Here is a 17282-nt window from a genome sequence, read left to right as displayed (position 1 = left end):
ATAGTGTTTAAAATGAGATTAGCAAGTGGAGGAGGTGGAGGTGTGCCATGCATAGTAGCAGATGAATGGGTTTCATGACCACCACTAGAGGTAGTACCAGCCCCAACATTGGCACCAATAGAACCAATGTGAGCTATGATAGAAGTAGTGGTGGAACTATTAGACATACCAGTGTAACCTAAGGGAATATTAGAGACATTGATGCTAGGCATAGATGGATCAATCATAGGTCTAATGTCAATCATGTGTACTATCACTCCAAGCATGTCAACACTAATCTAAGGACTGGTATCATTGAATTGAGTATCCCGTGAGGGACCATCTACAAGGGGCACATGACTTTTAGCGATTAAGAATATTGCCCTCAACATCTCTAGGCCTCTACTATTTGAAATCAATATATCCCTCAAGGTACTTATCACATTCTCAGCCTGGGGGAGAACATTTTACTAAGTTAAGAACCCTCCAAAGTCTCTCAAGTTCTCTTCTTATGATTGAATCTGGTCAAAGTGAATACTGACTGCAAAATCATTGTTAATAGCTAGGGGAGATCCCGAGGGACTATTTAAAAAGGTGGTATCTTATGATCCAAATGTAGAAGAGCCCCCAATCTTGACACCCTTAAGGGGATTAGGAGAAAAAATATCACTTAAGTCTGGTGTTGGGTCTCAAATCAACAGATTGGATAGGTTCTAAGGAAATGCCAGTCCCTATGGTCAAACCCTCCAATTGACTCGGCCAACATGTAGAGTGAACCTGTTTGGTTGCTTACTCTCTCACTTTAGGCTCTGCAGGACCTAGGCGGGTATACCTATTCACTGAATGTCTCCAATAAACAGTGCTTTTTATAGAAGATATGTTATCCTAATCTTATATCTCCTGATCTTGAAATGGCATGAGTTCCTTGAATGGAGATATAGCAGACGAGTTCAAGATTGTTGTTATGATAATTGTTTGTTTTGTGTTTCTTAATTACTTCTATAGCTATCAAAATAACTAATTATGAAAGAAATGATGAGTATAACTTGAGATTTTAGCCAGTGCCTTCTTCACTGTTTGGGTTACAGAGTCATCACAATTTTCTTCAGGACTTATAGTGCGAATCTGTGAGACAGCTTTTTAATTCATCCCTTATGAACCTGTCAGTTACTATTTCTTTTAAAACCAAATGAATGCTTATATTATATGCTGATTGAGTGAATTTAACCCTACCCTTAAGGGACCAGTCAATTAAGCTTTGCAAGGAACGATTACAATCCGCAAGCAGAACTTTTGTTGCAACATTATAACATAAAGCATAGATCTGATCTTAAGAACATGAATAACCTTATCTTTATCAGACAATATCACAGACGATTGCCAAAAGAAAATGAAATAATCCACAACACATATGCAAGGAAACAATAGATCAAGATTTGTATTCCATTATAGTTTGTACACAGAAGACTTACAGGCTGTTGCTGTTTCGCTCCTAATCCTCTCTAATTATCTTATTTTTTTACATTACAAAAATCATTCTCATATATATATGAGGACGAAAGTTTTTCACGAAGAGACACGACTTTTCAAAATATTAGTCGTTAACTTGAGCGTTTCTAAACTTAAGCAAAAAGAGATTCAAAAGCCCCAAATGATGAATGTAATCATCGTCTTTGAATGTTCTGATTCGAGGCGTTTGCTTTTTTAATTCATCCCCTAGCGTCAGGTACTTGAATATTATCTGGTTGACGGTAGGGGCCATATCCTTATTCCGATCAATTTCTGGCAAGGCCCAATCCTTGACGCTGACAAGTTCCTTTCGCAAATCCTCCAAGGTTATTACCTCTCCTTCCTTGTAGATGGAAGGCATTCCAACGGGTTTTTCATCATCTAATTCTTTTAAATCTCTTCTCAGCATATCCTCGAGTTTGACATGATTATCCATATACGCGTTACCCTCAGCCTTTTCTTCTGGCATCATGGTATCGTCATTGCTTAGCACCCCCTGCAATCGTGCTCTTAACCGTTCATGCTCTGTTAGCGCTTTTATTGTTCCATTGTAAACTATCCAATATGGTTCGACTTGTAAGAGCATGGTGTTAAACCGATGTCCTATGATGTCGTTGACCAATTTGTCCATCTTTTGCTGGATATTGTCTGCGCATTTATTGGCCTTCTCTGCCTGATATTTCCAGTACAGGGCATCAGAGACGTCATCCAAGCTGCGTCTTGCGGGGTATGAGGTGTATTCGCTGATAGGAGTCCCCGTTTCTAATTGCAATACCTTTGCTTGCAGCTTCTGATTTTCCTCCTTGGATTTTTCATATAATCCCTTGTATGTAATGTTCTCTCTGACCAAAAACTCTGTCTGGTCCAAGTTCAATCTTGCAACATCCAGGTTGAGCTTTGCAGTGACCCTAGGATCAGTCTTTCCAACCTGATGAACCATGAGATGCCCAAAGGTTTCTTCTATATCCACAATGATTGGCCTCTTCCCTTTTGGATATAGTGCCCACTGTAGGAGAGCCTTTTTGTCTGGATCATATCCAGAGCCTAGGAACAGTTTATCTACCTCCTGGGGCAATACCTACTGATTCAAATCTTGTTTTTTCAAAAAGCCATCAAATAAGAGTGCTGAGTTGATATCCCAACCAGAAAAGATGATCACACCGGCCTCTTTTAATAATTTCCTCCCTTTTTCAGGAGTCATGTCTTTCATGAGGACATCAATTTCATCCTGTAATCTCTTCATCTGTTCCTCCTTTGGTTTTCCAGCCATGCTTCGTTTGACATGAGCCCCTTTGTATTGATATAGAAATGAAAGGAATTCCCTAGAGGAGGCGAATCCATCATCAGCAACGAAGTCCTCATGCTCAGTCATTCTTATGTCAACAACATCCTTGATGTTGATTTCTCCTGTGTCCATGTTCATTTCTGTTTCGAAACCAGGAGGATAATCCTCTCTAGGAGAATCAGGTGAGATACTACTGGCGGTTGATTTCGGTGACATGTGAGCTAGGGGCTGACTTTCCTTCTCAGTATTAATGAAGCGAAGGAATTGTGAAGGAACTCTGTGCATAATTTCAGCTTCATGTTGAAGCAGCCTTTTAGCTACTTCCAGAGGATCTTGGAGATTTCCAATTAGGTCTCCATCTATCATTCCCCTTGCCCTTTTCCATTTGTAGGCCTCCCAGACTAACTCACTCTTTCCTTTTAAAGCATTGGCCTCCTCTCGCTCAAGGTTCTTAATTAGGTCGTCTGGCATTTGGGCCATATGTATCCCAGCTTTGAGTTTCTTTGAGGCTCTGGCAGCTCTTATATATCCTTCGGGATCAAAATTCTCCCTAGGCTCACCCAGAGTCATGCCATAGTAATTTAATTTATTCTGTAATAAATGATAACTCTTTGAACTTTTGACAATGAAATCAGAGAAAACTAATAAACCTGGAACAATAGATTGTTTACCAAAATCAGTTAAATGTTTAGCACTGGCAATAGACAATTGCCTTATAATCTCCAAGCTAGCCACTCTGTCTGGCACCGTAATTGGAAGCATGTGCGGTTGCCCTTCATATCAAAATACCCTTATCTCTGTGTGATTATCATGGCAATACCAATCACCCCAATTATGTTCAATCTGTGACTCTGGAGAGAAATCCTTTGGCCTGAGGAACCTCTTAATTTCAGGGGACAAATTATAATCCCTGTGTTGTCCAAAAGCTGCACCGAGAGGTTTCACAAAGTATTCTTGAAAATGCCAATATTGGTTGTTCATAAACCTCTGGTCCCATGCTGATACCCACAACTGAACTGGCTTCTTCAGACCATTCTTATCATAAGACCTGATGCTGAACTCATCTGGCCAGAAGTTAATTTCTTGTCCGCAATAAAGAAGAATATGCATTAGCATGGAGTATAATGAAAAGTGAACATTCACAAGGTCTCCTTTCAATTTTTCCAGCCCATGATTCAAGGCATCCGCAACATAAGTAGCAAAATCAAATGACCTAGGGTCTTTTGATTGAATATCAACACACAGAACCATAATCCCAATATCCATGAGTGGATGAGCCTCTAGGCCTAGTACTTGGGCTGCAATATAATACGTATATTTGAAATATGGATGGAAGTGGTTGACATCAAATGGCACCTTGTCATTTTTGCCAAACTGAACAAATGACCCACCCACTTTTGGCCTGTGAACAGGTAGCCTCCAAGTCCTGTAGATATTTTTCAAACTAAAGAATTCCTGTGAAAGTTTCTTCATATCGATGCTCTCCTCGACTTCCCAGTCTAGATCAAAAACCATATCAATAGTCTGCTTGTTGATTACTACTAATGTATTCCCTCTGTAATCACATATGGTTTTAGTTCTCGGGTTGTAGCAATTTACCAGAGCTTTCATTAATTCTACGTCTACAAACACATTTGGAACTACTAATTTGCCTAAGTTCCTCTTCCAAAGATTACTAATGGGTTTGGGTGCATCCCTTCTTTTGTATCCAAACAAAAATAACTCATGCCCTCTTATCTCAGTCCAAATGTCTCCTAGATTTTCAAATTTGTCCTCTAATCCTTCCTCTTCACTTTTAATCTTTTTGGACCTTACACTAGACGATGGACACTGGTCTAATAAGTCCTGAGTCAAAGCTCTCCCTTCTTTCTTCTGTCTCTTGGGCTTCTCTTCAGGGTTTAACTCTTTTCCTTTCCTACTCTTTTTAGAAGAAGAAGATGAAGGTTCCATAGTTACAGTAAATAAGAGAGACAACACTTACTTGGTAGAATGCTCAACTCTTCTGGTTATCGTTTGCAAATCTCTGCAAGTTCTTCACAGCTTCCAATCTCTTAGCATCGATCTGATTCTTACGAAAATTCACTCAGTTCAACTATAATTGAATGGGCAACTTGTGTACAGTTAATGTTCTGCATCTGTAACGGCTACTCAAGTGTTTTAAACTTAATTGCAGATGTGACACTTTTCAACTGGGCCTTTAACTCCTTCGCGGGAAGTACAGTCCGCTCAAAGTGTGCGCATTTCAAGTTATCGATGAAACCCTTGTCTTCGGCCGAGTGTTTGAATCTTCCATCGAAAGCTCATTCTCTTCGATAATATTGTTTCGGTGAAAAACTTACGTCGAGAAGCCATTTTTAAGACTCATCGAAATCACTTTTTCATCGATAGTCCCCTTTTTCGACAAGTTGCTCGTGAGTTTCATCGATGCCATACTTTCGATGAGTTTCTTTCTTCGGTGAAGGCTTATGAGTGTTCATCGATATCCCCTTTTCATCGATACCCTTTTTTATCGATGAAAAATCTTTTCTTTTGTTCGACACCACGTTCATCGATGAAACTTGCATTTCGATGAATGTATCTTGAGTTTCTTCGGTAACGACATTCCTTCGAAATCACCTTTTGCCTTTTTCGCTTTTTGCTTTTACCTTTTCGATGAAACTTGGAGTATCGATGAGCGGTTTCTTATGTTCATCGAAGGTAACTTTTTGCCGAAATACCTTTGCTTAATGCTTTATATGCCCTGTGTCGATGGAAACGCTCTTTCGATGAAACTTCTCCTGCAGTGCTCGATACAGTTTACTGGCCGAAATATCCATTAGTCTTCATGCTTATGGAAACATATATTATTATTTTTTATTTTTATTATTTTTTTTTTAAAAATAGTGCTCAACAGCGGCTCTGATTGAGGATGGAGGCATTTTGAACTATGCCTTCAAGAATCCAGAATCTCTGGTTAGCGCAGATATGATGGTATTTACAATGGAAATGGATCCTACCCTACTGTACAGGTGATGCAGAGTGCTTCAGGAGAAGAAGTTCTTTAAGAACTGCCCATGTACTGGCAATTCTTGGACCTCCCCTGTCGCATTTTGAAGCAAATAAGAATCCTCCCCCCCTTTGTCTATGATCACATATGGGCCGATCCATAAGGCTTCAAATTTACCATGCTTGCCTTTGTCTTGACTCCTGGCATTCCACATTAAAACCCAGTCTCCTACACAAAATTTCCTGTTAGATGTCCTCTTGTCATACAACCTCTTCATTTGATTTTGAATCCTGATATTTTGCCTCTGAGCTTCTGTCCTGACTTCATCAAGTTCTACTAGCTGCATTATTCTTTCTTGTGATGGATCTTCAACATCTATTTCTTCTTGAATCATAAATCTATGTATAGGTAGAAGATTATCCAAAGGTAGTCTGGCCCTTTTGCCATAAACCAATTCAAATGGAGACTTTCCTATGGATTTTTTCACAGTTATCCTGTCTGCCCATAATGCAAGATTCAACTTTGAGTCCCATGCTTTTTTGTTCTGCCCCAGCATCTTTTTAATGATCTTCAGGATATTCTTGTTGCTTGATTCAGCTTGCCCATTCCCCTGGGGGTGGTAAGGAGAAGAATGTGATATCTTAATGCCATATTCATCACAAAAATTGTTGAATTCCTCTGATCTAAAAGACATGCCATTATCTGAGATGATTCTTGCAGGAACACCAAATCTAGTAATAATGTTCTCCATTAAGAATTTTATCACCACCTTGCTAGTGGCCTGTTTGGTAGGTATTGCCTCCACCCATTTGGTAAAATAATCTGTAGCAACCAATATCCATCTGTGTCCTCCACTGGATTTTTCTGATATTTCCCCTATAAAGTCTATTCCCCACTGTTGGAATGGTTCCTCAGTCAACATTGGTCTCAACGGGAGTGATCCTTGATACTTTGTTTTGCTTGAGAACTTTTGACAAGCTTCGCATTTTCTGACATATCTATAGGAATCATTGAAGACACATGGCCAATAATATCCGGCTCTCAATATTTTATGTGTTGTAGTCTTAGCTGAGAAATGGCGACCACAAACCCCATCATGCATTTCATGAAGAACTTTGTCTGCCTGGTAGTTGTCTAGACATAATAACAATATCCCATCTCTATTTTTCCAATATAAGTCCCCATTGATAATCACATACTTTGCTGATTTTAACTTCAAAGCTCTTTTCTGACTATCGGTCATAGCATCTGGACATTTTAAGTGCTTAAGGTAATACATGATATCAGTGTACCATGCTGTTTTCTCAATACTGAAATTAGCTTCCTCCCATCCAACCTGATTCACATCAGACTCTTCAATTTCAGTTCCTGTCATGAGCTTGGCCAGCCCTTGTCCTTTGATAACCAGTGAAATTTTCAACTCAATGTTAAATTCTTGTATCTGATTGATCCATTTGCATCTTTTGCCCGTGACCTCAGTTTGTCTGAAGATATCTTTTACTGGTGCATTGGGGACATAAGCAATAACTTCGGCCCCTACTAAGTATGGCCTGAATTGTTTTACTGCTTTGACCAGAGCATAGGCCTGCTTTTCATTTATTTCATACTTTACTTCTGAAGGGCTTAAAGATTTGCTAAAGTATGCAATGGGTTGCTCATATCCCTCTGAATTTTTCTGTAACAATACTGTTGCTATAGTGTGACAAGAGGCAAATGAAAATATTATAAATGGTTTGCCAAAATCTGGGGAAATTAGTACTGGTGCCTCAGAAATTGCTCTTTTGATAGCCACAAAGGAATCAATTGCTTCTTCAGTCCAGTCAATTTTTGCCTCTTTCTTCAACATCCTTACTATAGGTTTCACTATGTCTGCGAAATTCAAAATGAACCTTCTCACAAAATTAATTTGTCCCAAAAATGACTGAATGGCTTTGATAGTTCGGGGGATGGGAACCTCATTAATAGCTGCTACTCTTTCAGGGTCAATTCTCACCCCCTCCTTGGATACTATGTGTCCAAGTAGTTTTCCCTCTTCAACACCAAAGTGACATTTCTTGGGATTCAAGGAAATTCCATATTCTAAGGCTCTTTTAAATATCTTCTCAAGGTGTTCACAGTGATCATCAGCTTTCTTCGAGTACGCAGTCAGATCATCTTGGTATACTACCATGATTATATCAATCAATTCTGCAAAAGCCACATCCATTGCCCTTTGAAAAGTAGCTCCAGCATTGGTCAATCCAAATGGCATTCGTGCATAGACATAAGTGCCCCATGGAGTTGTGAAGGCTGTCTTATATTTTTCAGTTTCTCTAACTTTCACCTGATTGTAACCTAAAAATCCATCCATCATGGACAGCAACTCACACCCTGTTACCTTCTGTAGCATATTATCCATATTTGGCAATGGATAGTTATCCTTTAGAGACGATATGTTTAAATTCCTAAAGTCTACACATAATCTAATATCCCCATTTTTCTTCCTGACTGGTACCAAGTTAGAAACCCATGTGGAGTATCTGCATGGCTCAATTATTCCTGTGTCTTTCATCTTTATAATTTCTTCCCTCATTTTTGGTAGCAATGTGGGATTAATAGGTCTCTGCTTTTGTCTGAATGGTTTTGCTTCTGGTTTAAGTGGTATCTCATGTTGAAAGAGATCCTCCCTGTAAGCTTTGAGATCCTCATAAGACCATGCAAACACATGTTTATATCCTTTTAACAAAATTATCAGTTGTTGCCTCATAGTAGGAGTCAATTTTTTCCCAATAAAAACATTCTTGGGGGCTTCTTCATTTCCTAGATTGATTTGTTCAACATCACTTTCTTTAACACCTGACCCTTTGGTTTCAATCACATCTTGAGCATTAAAAGTTCTCTCTAATGCTACCAGGCCTCTTGGTAATTTATTTGACTTCAGTTGTATAATTTCATGTCCAAATAAGGTCTCCTTACCTTCAGTTTGTTCCACAAAGTCATTAAAATTTATAGCTTGAGCCTGATAATGATCAGCACACTGTAAGAAGTTCAGCAGATCTGCATCATCTTGAAACACTTGCCAATTATACAAGTTGTCAGGAACAGATGGTCTCACTTTCATCTCCACTTCAGATATCCCAGTTAGCGTTATATCATTACCTTTCAGTGCAATATTTGCTAGAAAATCTACCATGATGTTCTTTGATCTATCTATCCAGGTTATCTGAAAAGCATCAAAAAGCTCCATGGTATCCCATATAGCATTCCTGTATTGTTTCAGTCTTAAGTGCTTCGAGGCATATCTCTCCTTTACTTGTGAGACTATTAATTCTGAATCACCAAAGACACTTAGCAATTTGATTCCATGTTTGACTACTATGTTAAGACCAGTGAGTAGGGCTTCATATTCAGCAATGTTGTTTGTACATTCAAATAACAACTTGAAAGAATATTTGTAAGTTTCTCCTGTAGGTGAAATAAAAAGGATTCCAGCCCCACTCCCTTCTTTGCTACAAGACCCATCAAAGAACATTTTCCATATCTGACCATCCTTTTCAGTTAGACATGACTCAATGGGGATCCACTCTTTAAATTTAGGTTTTGTCAACTGTACCTGGAAGTTGTCCATATCAGTTTGTAAAAAACATACTTGGTTCACTGTTTCTTCCATGTCTTCTATGATATATGTGGACCGAGGTTCCCTGTCAATTTTTATTTCCTGTCCATTTATTGGAATCATAGCATAAGATAAATCCAGCTGCACATATCCACCAATCATATTCGACCATTGTCTAGACAACAACATTCCATAGTTTGGTGGAACATCTACCACCGTGATATCTGTTTTATATGATGCTTCTGGACAGGCTGCTAATCTGAACTCTACATCCTTCATGATACCAACCACTGGGACTGATCTATTGTCCATGGCATAGCACTTCCCAAAGGTAGTATCAACTTCCAATCCTAATTCTTTCATCACCCCAACAGGCATGACATTTATAGCTGCTCCTGAATCAATCATACAATTCTTTACCCTTTTGTTGTTTATCACCAAAGTGAGGTAAAATGGGTCTACTTGTGTTGGGTTTTTAGTTATAGTGGACCCTAAGTATATAACTGGAGCCATTTGTTCATTACTGTCACCTGTTGGGACTTCTTGTTTCTGTTCATTAACCTTTCCTTCTTGGACACCTGAGATCATCTCCAAAGTTTTTTCCCTATATTCAGGAAACCTCATGATTTCCATCAATGGGACAGAGACTTTTAATTGCGTTAGTGCAGCTGAGATATCAAACAAGGTAGATTGCTGTGATGAAAGAATTTTTACCGTTTCTTTCTTTTGAACATCAGGACCCTTCTTATTATTCTTTGGTATAACCTCCTTAATCATAGCTCCTTTGTTTATTCACTTGAGTGTCTCATTAGTTTCTTTCATAAAAAGACTAGTAGGTTTACCTTGCTCTGGATTCACTACCCTATTCCTTAAATCATAAGTCCTTTTTGCTTGTGCAACGGCACAAGCTGTAATTCTTCTTTTTTCCTCCTCAGTAGGGATTCTGAGCTTAACACTTTCATTTTTGCTGGTGGTCACAGGCAAGACAGAGCATTGATCAATATTTATAGAATCTGACCTTCCTTCCTGACTAAATGATATCATATTAACAGTTGAATCATCCACATGATCTTCATAGCTATCCTCTTCCTCTTGCAACCCTCTTGCTACTGCGCACAAAGAAGAAGCGTGTGGCATATTGCAAGCATAGCACCACATGTCATCGTCTTGAGTATAATTCACTGTTCTTTTTAAAGGATCTGGAATTTGTTGATTGTCTCTGTGGTTCCTTTCTACTGGTTTTCCATCCTTGCATGTAGTGTTATAAGGCATGTCATGTAGTCTAGGTCTCTCAGGACGGTAGTATTGCTATTTCTCAGTTTTGTTTACTCTTATAGACAAATCCTTCAGGGCATTTAAAACTTTGTCAAGCTTATCTTCATCCCTATTGGCCTTGGGTGCTTTAGGATTGTACAATCTTGCATCCTCTCTTTTTCCAACCTTACCAGCAACCTTTCTATTGTTCTCTATAACAATGGCATCTTTCATAACATCTCGGAGATCTCTTGGGTTTCTGGTTCTCAACTCATAGTTTGTTTTGCTGTCATAAGCATTGATATAGTACAGAATGCTCACTTCAGGTACTGGTTTCATCCTATTAGGGATTTTGTTCAGAACCCTATTGAATCTTTTGTTAAAGTCAATTACTGATTCATTTTGCTCTTTCTTAATGCTGATGATTTCATGCAAAGCAAACTCAGGACTATTATGGTCTCCATACTGCTCCAGGAACAATTCTTTGAATTCTGCAAGATTTCTAATGGATGCATCAGGCAACGTTCTAAACCAATCTCTCGCATCTTCTATTAATGACTGCATAAACAACCTGATCTTGACATCCTCATATGGCAAACCAAAATCCTCAATTACTGCATCAAAGGCTTTGCAATGAGCCTCACCTGAAACTGCATTACTTCCTGTGAACTTTGGTATTGCTGTCCTGATTTCATTTGGGATGGGATATGGATACACCATCATTCCTGAAAAATCAAACTGCCTCATTTGTTCCATATTTATTAGTCCATGCCCTCCATGAGGATTCACAAAGTTCTGGTTCATATTACCATACAAGGGCATTTGGTTTTGATAAGGAGGAGGGTATTGATTCTAGTGTTGATACTGAAACTGACCAGGGGGTGGATACTGATTATGAGGGATGAAGCCTGTATGTGATTTTTGTTGGACTGGTGGTGCACCTGATTGCACATGATCATCCCTCTTGTTACCAAACAGAGGATTCTCATAAGCTTTGAAATCATTACCTTTTGTTTTACCCACTCCCTGAGCATATGTTTTCTTGTAGTTGTTTACATCTTTATTAAAGTCATCCTCACCAACATTTATGCCCAATTTGGCACACAGCTCCAAACATTCCTGAGTCCTTCCTAAATCTCTCATCTCAGCAGCTGCCTCCATCATTTGTCTGGTTAAATCTGTAAATCTATCTGCAGGATCTGCCATACCTAATCCTGATGGAGGTGGTGTATATTGTCTGGACCGTGCTTCATGATTTTCAAAACCAGGGGGAATTTGGCATCGCCCCTTTTGAGCTTTATATGCCGCAACCAAATCTTCATTCACCGGGCTTGAAGTTGTTGTTCTATTTTGTTCTTTTAAGGGCGAATGTTGGCTACTTTCATGTTTATACTGGTTGTATCTTTCTCTCATGGAATCATTCATGGGTTCTTTATTTTTGTTCTTTCGTTGAGGTAAATCTAATTGGGATAAAGATTGTCCTTTCGCGACCGATCTTGTCCCGTGCATTGAAATTCTTATTTCAGAGTCGCCACCTCTTTCCTAGAGGATATGTGTTATTTTATCTTCTGAGTTCTTTCCCATAGTAGAGTTTTTATAATTCTCCCCAGCAGAGTCGCCAATCTGTTGGGTCTCAAATCAACAGATTGGATAGGTTCTAAGGAAATGCCAGTCCCTATGGTCAAACCCTCCAATTGACTCGGCCAACATGTAGAGTGAACCTGTTTGGTTGCTTACTCTATCACTTTAGGCTCTGCAGGACCTAGGCGGGTATACCTATTCACTGAATGTCTCCAATAAACAGTGCTTTTTATAGCAGATATGTTATCCTAATCTGATATCTCCTGATCTTGAAATGGCATGAGTTCCTTGAATGGAGATATAGCAGACGAGTTCAAGATTGTTGTTATGATAATTGTTTGTTTTGTGTTTCTTAATTACTTCTATAGCTATCAAAATAACTAATTATGAAAGAAATGATGAGTATAACTTGAGATTTTAGCCAGTGCCTTCTTCACTGTTTGGGTTACAGAGTCATCACAATTTTCTTCAGGACTTATAGTGCGAATCTGTGAGACAGCTTTTTAATTCATCCCTTATGAACCTGTTAGTTACTATTTCTTTTAAAACCAAATGAATGCTTATATTATATGCTGATTGAGTGAATTTAACCCTACCCTTAAGGGACCAGTCAATTAAGCTTTGCAAGGAACGATTACAATCCGCAAGCAGAACTTTTGTTGCAACATTATAACATAAAGCATAGATCTGATCTTAAGAACATGAATAACCTTATCTTTATCAGACAATATCATAGACGATTGCCAAAAGAAAATGAAATAATCCACAACACATATGCAAGGAAATAGTAGATGAAGATTTGTATTCCATTATAGTTTGTACACAGAAAACTTACAGGCTGTTGCTGTTTTGCTCCTAATCCTCTCTAATTATCTAATCTTTTTACATTACAAAAATCATTCTCATATATATATGAGGACGAAAGTTTTTCACGAAGAGACACGACTTTTCAAAATATTAGTCGTTAACTTGAGTGTTTCTAAACTTAAGCAAAAAGAGATTCAAAAGCCCCAAATGATGAATGTAATCATCGTCTTTGAATGTTCTAATTCGAGGCGTTTGCTTTTTTAATTCATCCCCTAGCGTCAGGTACTTGAATATTATCTGGTTGACGGTAGGGGCCATATCCTTATTCCGATCAATTTCTGACAAGGCCCAATCCTTGACGCTGACAAGTTCCTTTCGCAAATCCTCCAAGGTTATTACCTCTCCTTCCTTGTAGACGGAAGGCATTCCAACGGGGTTTTCATCATCTAATTCTTTTAAATCTCTTCTCAGCATATCCTTGAGTTTGACATGATTATCCATATACGCGTTACCCTCAGCCTTTTCTTCTGGCGTCATGGTATCGTCATTGCTTAGCACCCCCTGCAATCATGCTCTTAACCGTTCATGCTCTGTTAGTGCTTTTATTGTTCCATTGTAAACTATCCAATATGGTTCGACCTGTAAGAGCATGGTGTTAAACCGATGTCCTATGATGTCGTTGACCAATTTGTCCATCTTTTGCTGGATATTGTCTGCGCATTTATTGGCCTTCTCTGCCTGATATTTCCAGTACAGGGCATCAGAGACGTCATCCAAGCTGCGTCCTACGGGGTATGAGGTGTATTCACTGATAGGAGTCCCCGTTTCTAATTGCAATACCTTTTCTTGCAGCTTCTGATTTTCCTCCTTGGATTTTTCATATAATCCCTTGTATGTAATGTTCTCTCTAACCAAAAACTCTGTCTGGTCCAAGTTCAATCTTGCAACATCCAGGTTGAGCTTTGCAGTGACCCTAGGATGAGTCTTTCCAACCTGATGAACCATGAGATGCCCAAAGGTTTCTTCTATATCCACAATGATTGGCCTCTTCCCTTTTGGATATAGTGCCCACTGTAGGAGAGCCTTTTTGTCTGGATCATATCCAGAGCCTAGGAACAGTTTATCTACCTCCTGGGGCAATACCTGCTGATTCAAATCTTGTTTTTTCAAAAAGCCATCAAATAAGAGTGCTGAGTTGATATCCCAACCAGAAAAGATGATCACACCGGCCTCTTTTAATAATTTCCTCCCTTTTTCAGGAGTCATGTCTTTCATGAGGACATCAATTTCATCTTGTAATCTCTTCATCTGTTCCTCCTCTGGTTTTCCAACCATGCTTCATTTGACATGAGCCCCTTTGTATTGATATAGAAATGAAAGGAATTCCCTAGAGGAGGCGAATCCATCATCAGCAACGAAGTCCTCATGCTCAGTCATTCTTATGTCAACAACATCCTTGATGTTTATTTCTCCTGTGTCCATGTTCATTTCTCTTTCGAAACTAGGAGGATAATCCTCTCTAGGAGAATCAGGTGGGATACTACTGGCGGTTGATTTCGGTGACATGTGAGCTAGGGGCTGACTGTCCTTCTCAGTATTAATGAAGCGAAGGAATTGTGAAGGAACTCTGTGCATAATTTCAGCTTCATGTTGAAGCAGCCTTTTAGCTACTTCCAGAGGATCTTGGAGATTTCCAATTAGGTCTCCATCTATCATTCCCCTTGCCCTTTTCCATTTGTAGGCCTCCCAGACTAACTCACTCTTTCCTTTTAAAGCATTGGCCTCCTCTCACTCAAGGTTCTTAATTAGGTCGTCTGGCATTTGGGCCATATGTATCCCAGCTTTGAGTTTCTGTGAGGCTCTGGTAGCTCTTATATATCCTTCAGGATCAAAATTCTCCCTAGGCTCACCCAGAGTCATGCCATAGTAATTTAATTTATTTTGTAATAAATGATAACTCTTTGAACTTTTGACAATGAAATCAGAGAAAACTAATAAACCTGGAACAATAGATTGTTTACCAAAATCAGTTAAATGTTTAGCACTGGCAATAGACAATTGCCTTATAATCTCCAAGCTAGCCACTCTGTCTGGCACCGTAATTGGAAGCATGTGCGGTTACCCTTCATATCGAAATACCCTTATCTCTGTGTGATTATCATGGCAATACCAATCACCCCAATTATGTTCAATCTGTGACTCTGGAGAGAAATCCTTTGGCCTGAGGAACCTCTTAATTTCAGGGGACAAAGTATAATCCCTGTGTTGTCCAAAAGCTGCACTGAGAGGTTTCACAAAATATTCTTGAAAATGCCAATATTGGTTGTTCATAAACCTCTGGTCCCATGCTGATACCCACAACTGAACCGGCTTCTTCAGACCATTCTTATTATAAGACCTGATGCTGAACTCATCTGGCCAGAAGTTAATTTCTTGTCCGCAATAAAGAAGAATATGCATTAGCATGGAGTATAATGAAAAGTGAACATTCACAAGGTCTCCTTTCAATTTTTCCAGCCCATGATTCAAGGCATCCGCAACATAAGTAGCAAAATCAAATGACCTAGGGTCTTTTGATTGAATATCAGCACACAGAACCATAATCCCAATATCCATGAGTGGATGAGCCTCTAGGCCTAGTACTTGGGCTGCAGTATAATACGTATATTTGAAATATGGATGGAAGTGGTTGACATCAAATGGCACCTTGTCATTTTTGCCAAACTGAACAAATGACCCACCCACTTTTGGCCTGTGAACAGGTAGCCTCCAAGTCCTGTAGATATTTTTCAAACTAAAGAATTCCTGTGAAAGTTTCTTCATATCGATGCTCTCCTCGACTTCCCAGTCTAGATCAAAAACCATATCAATAGTCTGCTTGTTGATTACTACTAATGTATTCCCTCTGTAATCACATATGGTTTTAGTTCTCGGGTTGTAGCAATTTACCAGAGCTTTCATTAATTCTACGTCTACAAACACATTTGGAACTACTAATTTGCCTAAGTTCCTCTTCCAAAGATTACTAATGGGTTTGGGTGCATCCCTTCTTTTGTATCCAAACAAAAATAACTCATGCCCTCTTATCTCAGTCCAAATGTCTCCTAGATTTTCAAATTTGTCCTCTAATCCTTCCTCTTCACTTTTAATCTTTTTGGACCTTACACTAGACGATGGACACTGGTCTAATAAGTCCTGAGTCAAAGCTCTCCCTTCTTTCTTCTGTCTCTTGGGCTTCTCTTCAGGGTTTAACTCTTTTCCTTTCCTACTCTTTTTAGAAGAAGAAGACGAAATTTCCATAGTTACAGTAAATAAGAGAGACAACACTTACTTGGTAGAATGCTCAACTCTTCTGGTTATCGTTTGCAAATCTCTGCAAGTTCTTCACAGCTTCCAATCTCTTAGCATCGATCTGATTCTTACGAAAATTCACTCAGTTCAACTGTAATTGAATGGGCAACTTGTGTACAGTTAATGTTCTGCATCTGTAACGGCTACTCAATTGTTTTAAACTTAATTGCAGATGTGACACTTTTCAACTGGGCCTTTAACTCCTTCGCGGGAAGTACAGTCCGCTCAAAGTGCGCGCGTTTCAAGTTATCGATGAAACCCTTGTCTTCGGCCGAGTGTTTGAATCTTCCATCGAAAGCTCATTCTCTTCGATAATATTGTTTCGGTGAAAAACTTACGTCGAGAAGCCGCTTTTAAGACTCATCGAAATCACTTTTTCATCGATAGTCCCCTTTTTCGACAAGTTGCTCGTGAGTTTCATCGATGCCATACTTTCGATGAGTTTCTTTCTTCGATGAAGGCTTATGAGTGTTCATCGATATCCCCTTTTCATCGATACCCTTTTTTATCGATGAAAAAGCTTTTCTTTTGTTCGACACCACGTTCATCGATGAAACTTGCATTTCGATGAATGTATCTTGAGTTTCTTCGGTAACGACATTCCTTCGAAATCACCTTTTGCCTTTTTCGCTTTTTGCCTTTACCTTTTCGATGAAACTTGGAGTATCGATGAGCGGTTTCTTGTGTTCATCGAAGGTAACTTTTTGCCGAAATACCTTTGCTTAATGCTTTATATGCCCTGTGTCGATGAAAACGCTCTTTCGATGAAACTTCTCCTGCAGTGCTCGATACAGTTTACTGGCCGAAATATCCATTAGTCTTCATGCTTATGGAAACATATATTATTATTTTTTATTTTTATTATTTTTTTTTTTAAAATAGTGCTCAACATCTGGCATGTTTGTGAACATTTGACTAGGCCAAGTAGGACGGTA

The sequence above is a fragment of the Cryptomeria japonica genome, chromosome 6 (assembly GCF_030272615.1).
Source record: "Cryptomeria japonica chromosome 6, Sugi_1.0, whole genome shotgun sequence".
NCBI classification, from domain to species: Eukaryota; Viridiplantae; Streptophyta; class Pinopsida; order Cupressales; family Cupressaceae; genus Cryptomeria; species Cryptomeria japonica.
The sequence above is the reverse complement of the archived record's forward strand: the minus strand, read 5'-3'. Positions refer to the sequence as shown.